The 11,777-nt window shown below is 46.8% G+C and overlaps 1 pseudogene across 1 annotated transcript in view; it reads right to left on the reverse strand.

Annotated features, from left to right (window-relative positions):
* LOC311103283 (multidrug resistance-associated protein 1-like) overlaps positions 1 to 11,777 on the reverse strand; it is a 59,284-nt pseudogene that overhangs the window by 4,964 nt on the left and 42,543 nt on the right. The window contains exons 15-20 of the transcript in view: positions 11,546 to 11,698; positions 9,402 to 9,601; positions 8,667 to 8,793; positions 8,135 to 8,236; positions 7,558 to 7,704; positions 2,338 to 2,496 (exon numbers count right to left, since the gene is read on the reverse strand). The product of the transcript in view is annotated as a multidrug resistance-associated protein 1-like (transcript). The remainder of the gene's footprint in view (positions 1 to 2,337; positions 2,497 to 7,557; positions 7,705 to 8,134; positions 8,237 to 8,666; positions 8,794 to 9,401; positions 9,602 to 11,545; positions 11,699 to 11,777) is intronic.

Consider the following 11,777-nt stretch of genomic DNA (forward strand, 5'->3'; position numbering starts at 1 on the left):
CATGATCAAATACAAATCTTAGAATCAGCTATGAAAGACTACCAGAACCCACTGGATTCTCCAATTACATTGAATGAACTACAGGACAAAATACAAACCCTCCAAACCAAGAAGGCCTGTGGGGTTGAGGGTATCCTAAATGAAATGATAAAATATACAGAGCACAAATACCAATTGGCTATACTTAAACTCTTTAACATAATCTCAGCTCTGGCATCTTCCCCAATATTTGATACCAAGGACTGAAAACGAATCCACAAAAGTGGAGACAAATTTGACCCCAATAACTATAATAATAATAATAATAATAATATGCCATTTAGCAGACGCTTTTATCCAAAGCGACTTACAGTTATGCATGCATACATTTTGTGTATGGGTGGTCCCGGGGATCGAACCCACTACCTTGGCGTTACAAGCGCCGTGCTCTACCAGCTGAGCTACAGAGGACCACAACTACCGTGGGATATGCGTCAACAGCAACCTTGGGAAGATCCTCTGCATTATCATTAACAGCAGACTCGTACATTTCCTCAGTAAAAACAATGTACTGAGCAAATGTCAAATTGGCTTTTTACCAAATTACCGTACGACAGACCACGTATTCACCCTGCACACCCTAATTGACAAACAAACAAACCAAAGCAAAGGCAAAATCTTCTCATGCTTTGTTGATTTCAAAAAAGTTTTTTACTCAATTTCTATACAAATTGATGGAAAGTGGTGTTGGGGGAAAAACATTATAAAATCCATGTCCACAAACAACAAGTGTGCAGTTAAAATTGGCAAAAAACACACACATTTCTTTCCCAGGGCCGTGGGGTGAGACAGGGATGCAGTTTAAGCCCCACCCTCTTCAACATATATATCAACGAATTGGCGAGGGCACTAGAACAGTCTGCAGCACCCAGCCTCACCCTACTAGAATCTGAAGTCAAATGTCTACTGTTTGCTGATGATCTGGTGCTTCTGTCCCCAACCAAGGAGGGCCTACAGCAGCACCTAGATCTTCTGCACAGATTCTGTCAGACCTGGGCCCTCCTTGGCCCTCCAAACTTAAGGAAAGCTTTGACTATGTACAGACTCAGTGAGCATAGTCTTGCTATTGAGAAAGGCTGCCGTAGGCAGACCTGGCTCTCAAGAGAAGACAGGCTATGTGCACACTGCCCACAAAATGAGGTAGAAACTAAGCTGCACTTCCTAACCTCCTGCCAAATGTATGACCATATTAGAGACATATATTTCCCTCAGATTACAGAGACCCACAAAGAATTCGAAAACAAACCCAATTTTGATAAACTCCCTTATCTACTGGGTGACAAACCACAGTGTGCCATCACAGCATCAAGATTTGTGACCTGTTGCCACAAAAAAAGGGCAACCAGTGAAGAACAAACACCATTGTAAATACAACCCATATTTACGTTTATTTATTTTCCCATTTGTACTTTAACTATTTGCACATTGTTCCAACACTGTAAATATACATAATATGACATTTGAAATGTCTTTATTCTTTTGGAACTTCTGAGTGTAATGTTTACTGTTAATATTTATTGTTTATTTCACTTTTGTTTACTATCTACTTCACTTGCTTTGGCAATGTTAACACACGTTTCCCATGCCAATAAAGCCCTTTGTCACAGATTCTGCCGAGGCTGCTCCTCCTCCTTGTTCGGGCAGGCTTCGGCGTTCGTCGTCCCCGGAGTACTACTACTGCCAATCGATGTTTCGGTGTTTGTCTTGTTTTGTCTTGAGTGGTTACACCTGTTGTCTATTACGTTTGATTGTAGATCCTATATGTACCCATGTCTCATGTTTGGTATTTGTGTGTTATTGTTTGTGTCTAGGCGGTATCGGCATCGCTCTTGTCGTATTATGTGTGTTGTGTTTTTCCTCCCGGTTCGGAGGTTTTGTTTTGTTCTTTACTATTAGTATAGTAGGTCTGCTAGTATCTCTGTGTCCTGGTTAGTAGAGTAGGTCTGCTAGTATCTCTGTGTCCTGGTTAGTAGAGTAGGTCTGCTAGTATCTCTGTGTCCTGCGCTTGACTTCACTCACCGAATACACGTCGCTTCTGACACCCTTAAATTGAATTGAATTGAATTGAGAGAGAGAGAGAGAGAGAACATCCAGTCTTGCTATGCATACCAATTACTCCCCATGAGAGAGGACAAGTGTATTACCGGTGTGTGAGTGTGTGTGTATTACCTGTGGTGTGTGTGTATATTGCAGTGGAGTGTGTGTGTTTTACCTGTGGTGTGTGTGTATTACCTGTAGTGTGTGTGTATATTGCAGTGGAGTGTGTGTGTATTACCTGTGGTGGTGTGTGTATATTACCTGTGGTATGATTGTGATCCTGGAGCGTAGCTCGTGCAGTCCGATCTGAGCGATGTTTATCCCGTCTATATAGATCTCTCCCTTCGCTGCTTCCAGAATCCGGAATATTCCCAATGCCAGGGACGACTTCCCTGCTCCAGTCCTGCCCACTATCCCAACCTGGAGAGAGGAGGGAGAGAGAGAGGGGGAGGGAGATGCAGAGAGAGAGGGGGAGGGAGGAGGAAGAGAGAGAGAGGGGGAGGGAGATGCAGAGAGAGAGGGGGAGGGAGGAGGAAGAGAGAGAGAGGGGGAGGGAGATGCAGAGAGAGAGGGGGAGGGAGGAGGAAGAGAGAGAGGGGGGAGGGAGAGGCAGAGAGAGAGTGAGCGGGGGAGAGGCAGAGAGAGAGAGGGGGAGGGATAGGCAGAGAGAGAGGGGGAGGGAGGAGGAAGAGAGAGAGGGGGGAGGGAGATGCAGAGAGAGAGGGGGAGGGATAGGGAGAGAGTGAGAGAGGGGGAGGGAGAGGCAGAGAGAGAGAGGGAGAGGCAGAGAGAGAGAAGGGGAGGGAGAGGCAGAGAGACAGAGAGAGAGAGAGGGGGAGGGAGAGGAAGAGAGAGAGAGAGAGAGAGAGAGAGAGAGAGAGGGGGAGGGAGAGGCAGAGAGAGAGAGAGAGAGAGAGAGAGAGAGAGAGAGAGAGAGGGGGAGGGAGATGCAGAGAGAGAGGGGGAGGGAGGAGGAAGAGAGAGAGAGGGGGAGGGAGAGGCAGAGAGAGAGTGAGCGGGGGAGAGGCAGAGAGAGAGAGGGGGAGGGATAGGCAGAGAGAGAGGGGGAGGGAGGAGGAAGAGAGAGAGGGGGGAGGGAGATGCAGAGAGAGAGGGGGAGGGAGATGCAGAGAGAGAGTGAGCGGGGGAGAGGCAGAGAGAGAGAGGGGGAGGGATAGGCAGAGAGGGGGAGGGAGAGGCAGAGAGAGAGAGAGAGAGAGAGAGGGGAGGGAGAGGCAGAGAGAGAGAGAGGCAGAGAGAGAGAGGGAGAGGCATAGAGAGAGAGGGAGAGGCAGAGAGAGAGAGAGGGGGAGGGATAGGGAGAGAGCGAGAGAGGGGGAGGGAGGAGGAAGAGAGAGAGAGGGGAGGGAGAGGCAGAGAGAGAGTGAGGGGGGAGAGGCAGAGAGAGAGGGGGAGGGATAGGCAGAGAGAGAGAGAGGGAGAGGCGGAGAGAGAAGGGGGGAGGGAGAGGCAGAGAGAGAGAGAGAGAGAGAGAGAGAGAGAGAGAGAGAGAGGGGGAGGGAGGGAGAGGCAGAGAGAGAGAGAGAGGCAGAGAGAGAGAGGGAGAGGCAGAGAGAGAGAGGGGGAGGGATAGGGAGAGAGTGAGAGAGGGGGAGGGAGAGGCAGAGAGAGAGAGGGAGAGGCAGAGAGGGAGAAGGGGAGGGAGAGGCAGAGAGAGAGAGGGGGAGGGAGTGGCAGAGAGACAGAGACAGAGAGAGGGGGAGGGAGAGGCAGAGAGAGGGAGAGGGGGAGTGAGAGGAAGAGAGAGAGAGAGAGAGAGGGGGAGGGAGAGGCAGAGAGAGGGGGAGGGAGAGAGAGAGAGAGAGAGAGAGAGAGAGAGAGAGAGGGGGAGGGAGAGGCAGAGAGAGGGGGAGGGAGAGAGAGAGAGAGAGAGAGAGAGAGGGGGAGGGAGAGGCAGAGAGAGGGGGAGGGAGAGAGAGAGAGAGAGAGAGAGAGGGGGAGGGAGGGGCAGAGAGAGAGAGGGGGGGAGGGAGAGGGGGAGGGAGAGAGAGAGAGAGAGAGAGATAATGAATCCTAACATTATTAACACTGTAAAACAGAGGATGCTTCCCAAATGGCACCCAATCCCCAAAGGACGCTGGTCAAAAGTAATACACTATATAGGGAATAGGGTGTTCTAGTAAACCAGTATCTCTATCCCCTACCTTATCTCTCTCCTGTCCAGTCCTATAGCCATATCATCCTAACAACTTCATTATCTCCCTACAACACAGTATCTCTATCCCCTACCTTATCTCTCTCCTGTCCAGTCCTATAGCCATATCATCCTAACAACTTCATTATCTCCCTACAACACAGTATCTCTAACCCTGGCCCGACCTTATCTCTCTCCTGTCCATTCCTATAGCCATATCATCTAACAACTTCATTATCTCCCTACAACACAGTATCTCTATCCCCTACCTTATCTCTCTCCTGTCCATTCCTATAGCCATATCATCTAACAACTTCATTATCTCCCTACAACACAGTATCTCTATCCCCTACCTGATCTCTCTCCTGTCTAGTCCTATAGCCATATCATCCTAACAACTTCATTATCTCCCTACAACACAGTACCTCTATCCCCTACCTTATCTCTCTCCTGTCCAGTCCTATAGCCATATCATCTAACAACTTCATTATCTCCCTACAACACAGTATCTCTATCCCCTACCTGATCTCTCTCCTGTCCAGTCCTATAGCCATATCATCCTAACAACTTCATTATCTCCCTACAACACAGTATCTCTATCCCCTACCTTATCTCTCTCCTGTCCAGTCCTATAGCCATATCATCTAACAACTTCATTATCTCCCTACAACACAGTATCTCTATCCCCTACCTTATCTCTCTCCTGTCCATTCCTATAGCCATATCATCTAACAACTTCATTATCTCCCTACAACACAGTATCTCTAACCCTGGCCCGACCTTATCTCTCTCCTGTCCATTCCTATAGCCATATCATCTAACAACTTCATTATCTCCCTACAACACAGTATCTCTATCCCCTACCTTATCTCTCTCCTGTCCATTCCTATAGCCATATCATCTAACAACTTCATTATCTCCCTACAACACAGTATCTCTATCCCCTACCTGATCTCTCTCCTGTCTAGTCCTATAGCCATATCATCCTAACAACTTCATTATCTCCCTACAACACAGTATCTCTATCCCCTACCTTATCTCTCTCCTGTCCAGTCCTATAGCCATATCATCTAACAACTTCATTATCTCCCTACAACACAGTATCTCTATCCCCTACCTGATCTCTCTCCTGTCCAGTCCTATAGCCATATCATCCTAACAACTTCATTATCTCCCTACAACACAGTATCTCTATCCCCTACCTTATCTCTCTCCTGTCCAGTCCTATAGCCATATCATCTAACAACTTCATTATCTCCCTACAACACAGTATCTCTATCCCCTACCTGATCTCTCTCCTGTCTAGTCCTATAGCCATATCATCCTAACAACTTCATTATCTCCCTACAACACAGTATCTCTATCCCCTACCTTATCTCTCTCCTGTCCAGTCCTATAGCCATATCATCTAACAACTTCATTATCTCCCTACAACACAGTATCTCTATCCCCTACCTGATCTCTCTCCTGTCCAGTCCTACAGCCATATCTTCCTAACAACTTCATTATCTCCCTACAACACAGTATCTCTATCCCCTACCTTATCTCTCTCCTGTCCAGTCCTATAGCCATATCATCCTAACAACTTCATTATCTCCCCACAACACAGTACCTCTATCCCCTACCTTATCTCTCTCCTGTCCAGTCCTATAGCCATATCATCTAACAACTTCATTATCTCCCTACAACACAGTATCTCTATCCCCTACCTGATCTCTCTCCTGTCCAGTCCTATAGCCATATCATCCTAACAACTTCATTATCTCCCCACAACACAGTATCTCTATCCCCTACCTTATCTCTCTCCTGTCCAGTCCTATAGCCATATCATCTAACAACTTCATTATCTCCCTACAACACAGTATCTCTATCCCCTACCTGATCTCTCTCCTGTCCAGTCCTATAGCCATATCATCCTAACAACTTCATTATCTCCCTACAACACAGTATATCTATCCCCTACCTTATCTCTCTCCTGTCCAGTCCTATAGCCATATCATCTAACAACTTCATTATCTCCCTACAACACAGTATCTCTATCCCCTACCTTATCTCTCTCCTGTCCATTCCTATAGCCATATCATCTAACAACTTCATTATCTCCCTACAACACAGTATCTCTAACCCTGGCCCGACCTTATCTCTCTCCTGTCCATTCCTATAGCCATATCATCTAACAACTTCATTATCTCCCTACAACACAGTATCTCTATCCCCTACCTTATCTCTCTCCTGTCCATTCCTATAGCCATATCATCTAACAACTTCATTATCTCCCTACAACACAGTATCTCTATCCCCTACCTGATCTCTCTCCTGTCTAGTCCTATAGCCATATCATCCTAACAACTTCATTATCTCCCTACAACACAGTATCTCTATCCCCTACCTTATCTCTCTCCTGTCCAGTCCTATAGCCATATCATCTAACAACTTCATTATCTCCCTACAACACAGTATCTCTATCCCCTACCTGATCTCTCTCCTGTCCAGTCCTATAGCCATATCATCCTAACAACTTCATTATCTCCCTACAACACAGTATCTCTATCCCCTACCTTATCTCTCTCCTGTCCATTCCTATAGCCATATCATCTAACAACTTCATTATCTCCCTACAACACAGTATCTCTATCCCCTACCTGATCTCTCTCCTGTCTAGTCCTATAGCCATATCATCCTAACAACTTCATTATCTCCCTACAACACAGTATCTCTATCCCCTACCTTATCTCTCTCCTGTCCAGTCCTATAGCCATATCATCTAACAACTTCATTATCTCCCTACAACACAGTATCTCTATCCCCTACCTGATCTCTCTCCTGTCCAGTCCTACAGCCATATCTTCCTAACAACTTCATTATCTCCCTACAACACAGTATCTCTATCCCCTACCTTATCTCTCTCCTGTCCAGTCCTATAGCCATATCATCCTAACAACTTCATTATCTCCCCACAACACAGTACCTCTATCCCCTACCTTATCTCTCTCCTGTCCAGTCCTATAGCCATATCATCCTAACAACTTCATTATCTCCCTACAACACAGTATCTCTATCCCCTACCTTATCTCTCTCCTGTCCATTCCTATAGCCATATCATCCTAACAACTTCATTATCTCCCTACAACACAGTATCTCTATCCCCTACCTTATCTCTCTCCTGTCCATTCCTATAGCCATATCATCCTAACAACTTCATTATCTCCCTACAACACAGTATCTCTAACCCTGGCCCCGACCTTATCTCTCTCCTGTCCATTCCTATAGCCATATCATCTAACAACTTCATTATCTCCCTACAACACAGTATCTCTATCCCCGACCTTCTCTCTCTCCTGAATGCTGAGGGAAATTCCTTTCAGGGCCCAGTCCAGTCCTTTACGGTACTGCAGTCCGTATTCCTTCAGTTCTATGGTACCATGGGTGGGCCAGGCCAGGGGGAGCATGCTGCCTTCTATGGTCCATGGAGCCTGGGTAGGGGAGGGGGAAGAGATGGGGGATACAACAGAACCATTAATACAACAAACAAAAGGTGATGGCATCCATAGAATGACATGTTAAAACACATTCACTTCCTGGGATCTCTGTGACGGCATCTCCCATCAAGACCACCGCAACAACAAGAATTTGGACCGCAACACAAGGTGCTGTTATTCATTTTAAAGACATTCACTACATCAGAACCACAGACAGTTAATGAGAGCACAGTGCAGTGAGATTGTGGCTAGAAATAAACACTCATTTTCATTCATTTAAACTTTATTTAAACCACGACTATCCCACTGAGATAAATAATCGTTCATTATTTTTGAACATTTTATCTAATTTTCAGGTGGCACCTGACCAGTAAAGGAGCTCCTCTCTTTGAGGGGTAGGATAGTATAGTTTACAGCCTCTCACCTCTTTTGGTGTGTCTGCGTACTCCTTAACTCTCTCTACAGACACGATGTTGTTCTCTACATCAGTCCAGGACCTCACGATCCAGCTTAGAATACCTGTCACCTACACATGATATAACAGGTAGTGAGTGTGTCCCAGGTGTGTGTGTGTGTGTGTGTGCCTGTAGTGAGTGTGTCCCAGGTGTGTGTATGTGTGTACCTGTAATGAGTGTGTCCCAGGTGTGTGTGTGTGCCTGTAGTGAGTGTGTCCCAGGTGTGTGTGTGTGCCTGTAGTGAGTGTGTCCCAGGTGTGTGTGTGTATGCCTGTAGTGAGTGTGTCCCAGGTGTGTGTATGTGTGTACATGTAATGAGTTTGTCCCAGGTGTGTGTGTGTGCCTGTAGTGAGTGTGTCCCAGGTGTGTGTATGTGTGTGTACCTGTAGTGAGTGTGTCCCAGGTGTGTGTGTGTGTACCTGTAGTGAGTGTGTCCCAGGTGTGTGTGTGTGTGTACCTGTAGTGAGTGTGTCCCAGGTGTGTGTGTGTGTGTGTGTGTACCTGTAGGGAGTGTGACACAGCCAGTCCTACTAAACCAGGGCTCAGTGTATCTCTGCCCATCACAGCCAAGGTGGCTGCTGCCAGCACCAACAGATTCCCCAGGAACTCTAGGTTCACTGCCAGCCACCTGCAGACAGCGCAGGTCGGAGGTCAGGGGTTAAGATGACACGGGTCATAGCTCAGGTGCCTTATGTATCAAACATATCAGAGTAGGATCTAGGATCAGTTTTTCCATTTGGATCACAATGAACAAGATCACATGGACAGGAGGGGACGTGATCCTTCACTCTTAGAAAACATGGTTCCAAAAGGGTTCTTTGTCTGTCCCCATAGGAGAACGCCTTTTTGGGTTCCAGGTAGAACTCTTTTGGGTTCCAGGTAGAACCCTTTTGGGCTCCCTGTAGAAACCTCTGTAGAAAGGGTTCTACATGGAACCCCAAAAGGGTTCTACCTGCAACCAAAAAGGGTTCTTCAAAGGGTTCTCCTATGGGGACAGCTGAAGAACCCTTTAAGGTTCTAGAGAGCACCTTCTTTCTAAGAGTGTAGATCAGCCCTCCTATTCTCAGATGCTTGATACATACCACACCAGATTACACGGTGACAGTGAGTACTGCAGTTAGTTAGATAAAGGTCACGTGTTCTATCTATATAATCATAGGCTTTTCATATTTTCAAATATGTTAACATTAGTTGAAAATACTTGAGAAATGCATCTGGAAAAACACACACACCTACCTGGTGGCTACGAAGCGTGGGAAGTATGCTGTCTGGTTGTGGTCAATGCGTCTGTTAGCCTGCAGGATGAAGCGCTCCTGCTCTGAGAAGGCTCTGATCACACTGGCCCCCTGGACGGTCTCATTGAAGTGGGTGTAGATGGGAGACCGACTGACTGCCTCTAGCCGACGGAGCTGGCACGATGTAGCCACGTAGAAACTCTACAGGGGGAGGGGGCGGGGGAAGAGAAGGGGGGAGGGGGGGGGGGAACCAATTAAGATTAAGCTGACTGACTGACTGACAGACATTCAGAGGGACAGACAGGCAGGCAGACTGACATTCAGAGGGACAGGCAGGCATTCAGAGGGACAGACAGGTAGGCAGGCAGACATACAGACATTCAGAGGGACAGACAGGCAGGCAGGCAGGCAGACATTCAGAGGGACAGGCAGGCAGACATTCAGAGGGACAGACAGGCAGGCAGGCAGACAGATATTCAGAGAGACAGACAGGAAGGCAGGCAGGCAGACATTCAGTGGGACAGACAGGCAGGCAGACTGACATTCAGAGGGACAGGCAAGCATTCAGAGGGACAGACAGGCAGGCAGACTGACATTCAGAGGGACAGGCAGGCATTCAGAGGGACAGACAGGTAGGCAGGCAGACATACAGACATTCAGAGGGACAGACAGGCAGGCAGGCAGGCAGACATTCAGAGGGACAGGCAGGCAGACATTCAGAGGGACAGACAGGCAGGCAGGCAGACAGATATTCAGAGAGACAGACAGGAAGGCAGGCAGGCAGACATTCAGTGGGACAGACAGGCAGGCAGACTGACATTCAGAGGGACAGGCAAGCATTCAGAGGGACAGACAGGCAGGCAGACTGACATTCAGAGGGACAGGCAGGCATTCAGAGGGACAGACAGGTAGGCAGGCAGACATACAGACATTCAGAGGGACAGACAGGCAGGCAGGCAGGCAGACATTCAGAGGGACAGGCAGGCAGACATTCAGAGGGACAGACAGGCAGGCAGGCAGACAGATATTCAGAGAGACAGATAGGAAGGCAGGCAGGCAGACATTCAGTGGCACAGACAGGCAGGCAGGCAGACATTCAGAGGGACAGACAGGCAGGCAGGCAGACATTCAGAGGGACAGACAGGCAGGCAGACAGACATTCAGAGGGACAGACAGGCAGGCAGACAGACATTCAGATGGGCAGGCAGGCAGGCAGACATTCAGAGGGACAGACAGGCAGGCAGGCAGGCAGACAGACATTCAGAGGGACAGACAGGCAGGCAGGCAGACAGACATTCAGAGGGACAGACAGGCAGGCAGACAGACATATGTATTTTACATATTGAACCTGTAAAGCGGAGCTGGGTTCTAATACATGTGTATTTGGGTATCTGATATTTAAAATACTTTTAGTACATTTATTTGAGTATTTGAATGGTATTGGTAAAAACCAAATAGTCTACCGAATAGTATTTGAGAGTATTTTCAAATACTTATTTCAAATACTATTCAAATACCTGGGTTAAATGCATGGGAGTGTATTTTTGTCAGTGTAATTGAGTATTTACAAATATACAAAAGATTAAACTACTTTTCAAATGAAAGATATCTGAATACTTACGTATTAATTGAGATATTTGACATATTATTTGAAGCCAGTTCTGCTGTAACCCTACCTATATGAATGAAATAATATTTGAACCCAGTTCTGCTGTAATCCTACCTGTATGAATTAAATAGTATTTGAACCCAGGTCTGCTGTAACCTACCTGTATGAATGAAATAATATTTGAACCCAGGTCTGCTGTAATCCTACCTGTATGAATGAAATAGTATTTGAACCCAGTTCTGCTGTAATCCTACCTGTATGAATGAAATAGTATTTGAACCCTGTTCTGCTGTAATCCTACCTGTATGAATGAAATAGTATTTGAACCCAGTTCTGCTGTAACCCTACCTGTATGAATGAAATAGTATTTGAACCCAGGTCTGCTGTAATCCTACCTGTATGAATGAAATAGTATTTGAACCCAGGTCTGCTGTAATCCTACCTGTATGTATGAAATAGTATTTGAACCCAGGTCTGCTGTAATCCTACCTGTATGAATGAAATAGTATTTGAACCCAGTTCTGCTGTAATCCTACCTGTATGAATGCGTAGAGCAGTGTTAGAGGTAGCAGCAGCACCCCAGCGAAGGGCATGGCTACCAGAACGATGAGGCACACCTCTAGCAGTTTGAACAGGTATCCCAGCATCATCTTCAGACCATCAGGGATCATACAGTCAATGGCATCCACCTATAATGATTATTACAATACATGGCATTTACCATATGCTTTAAATATACTTCTACGACTATGATGACTATGACGACTA

The sequence above is a fragment of the Coregonus lavaretus genome (genome assembly GCF_964263955.1).
Source record: "Coregonus lavaretus genome assembly, chromosome: 28".
Lineage (NCBI taxonomy): Eukaryota > Metazoa > Chordata > Actinopteri > Salmoniformes > Salmonidae > Coregonus > Coregonus lavaretus.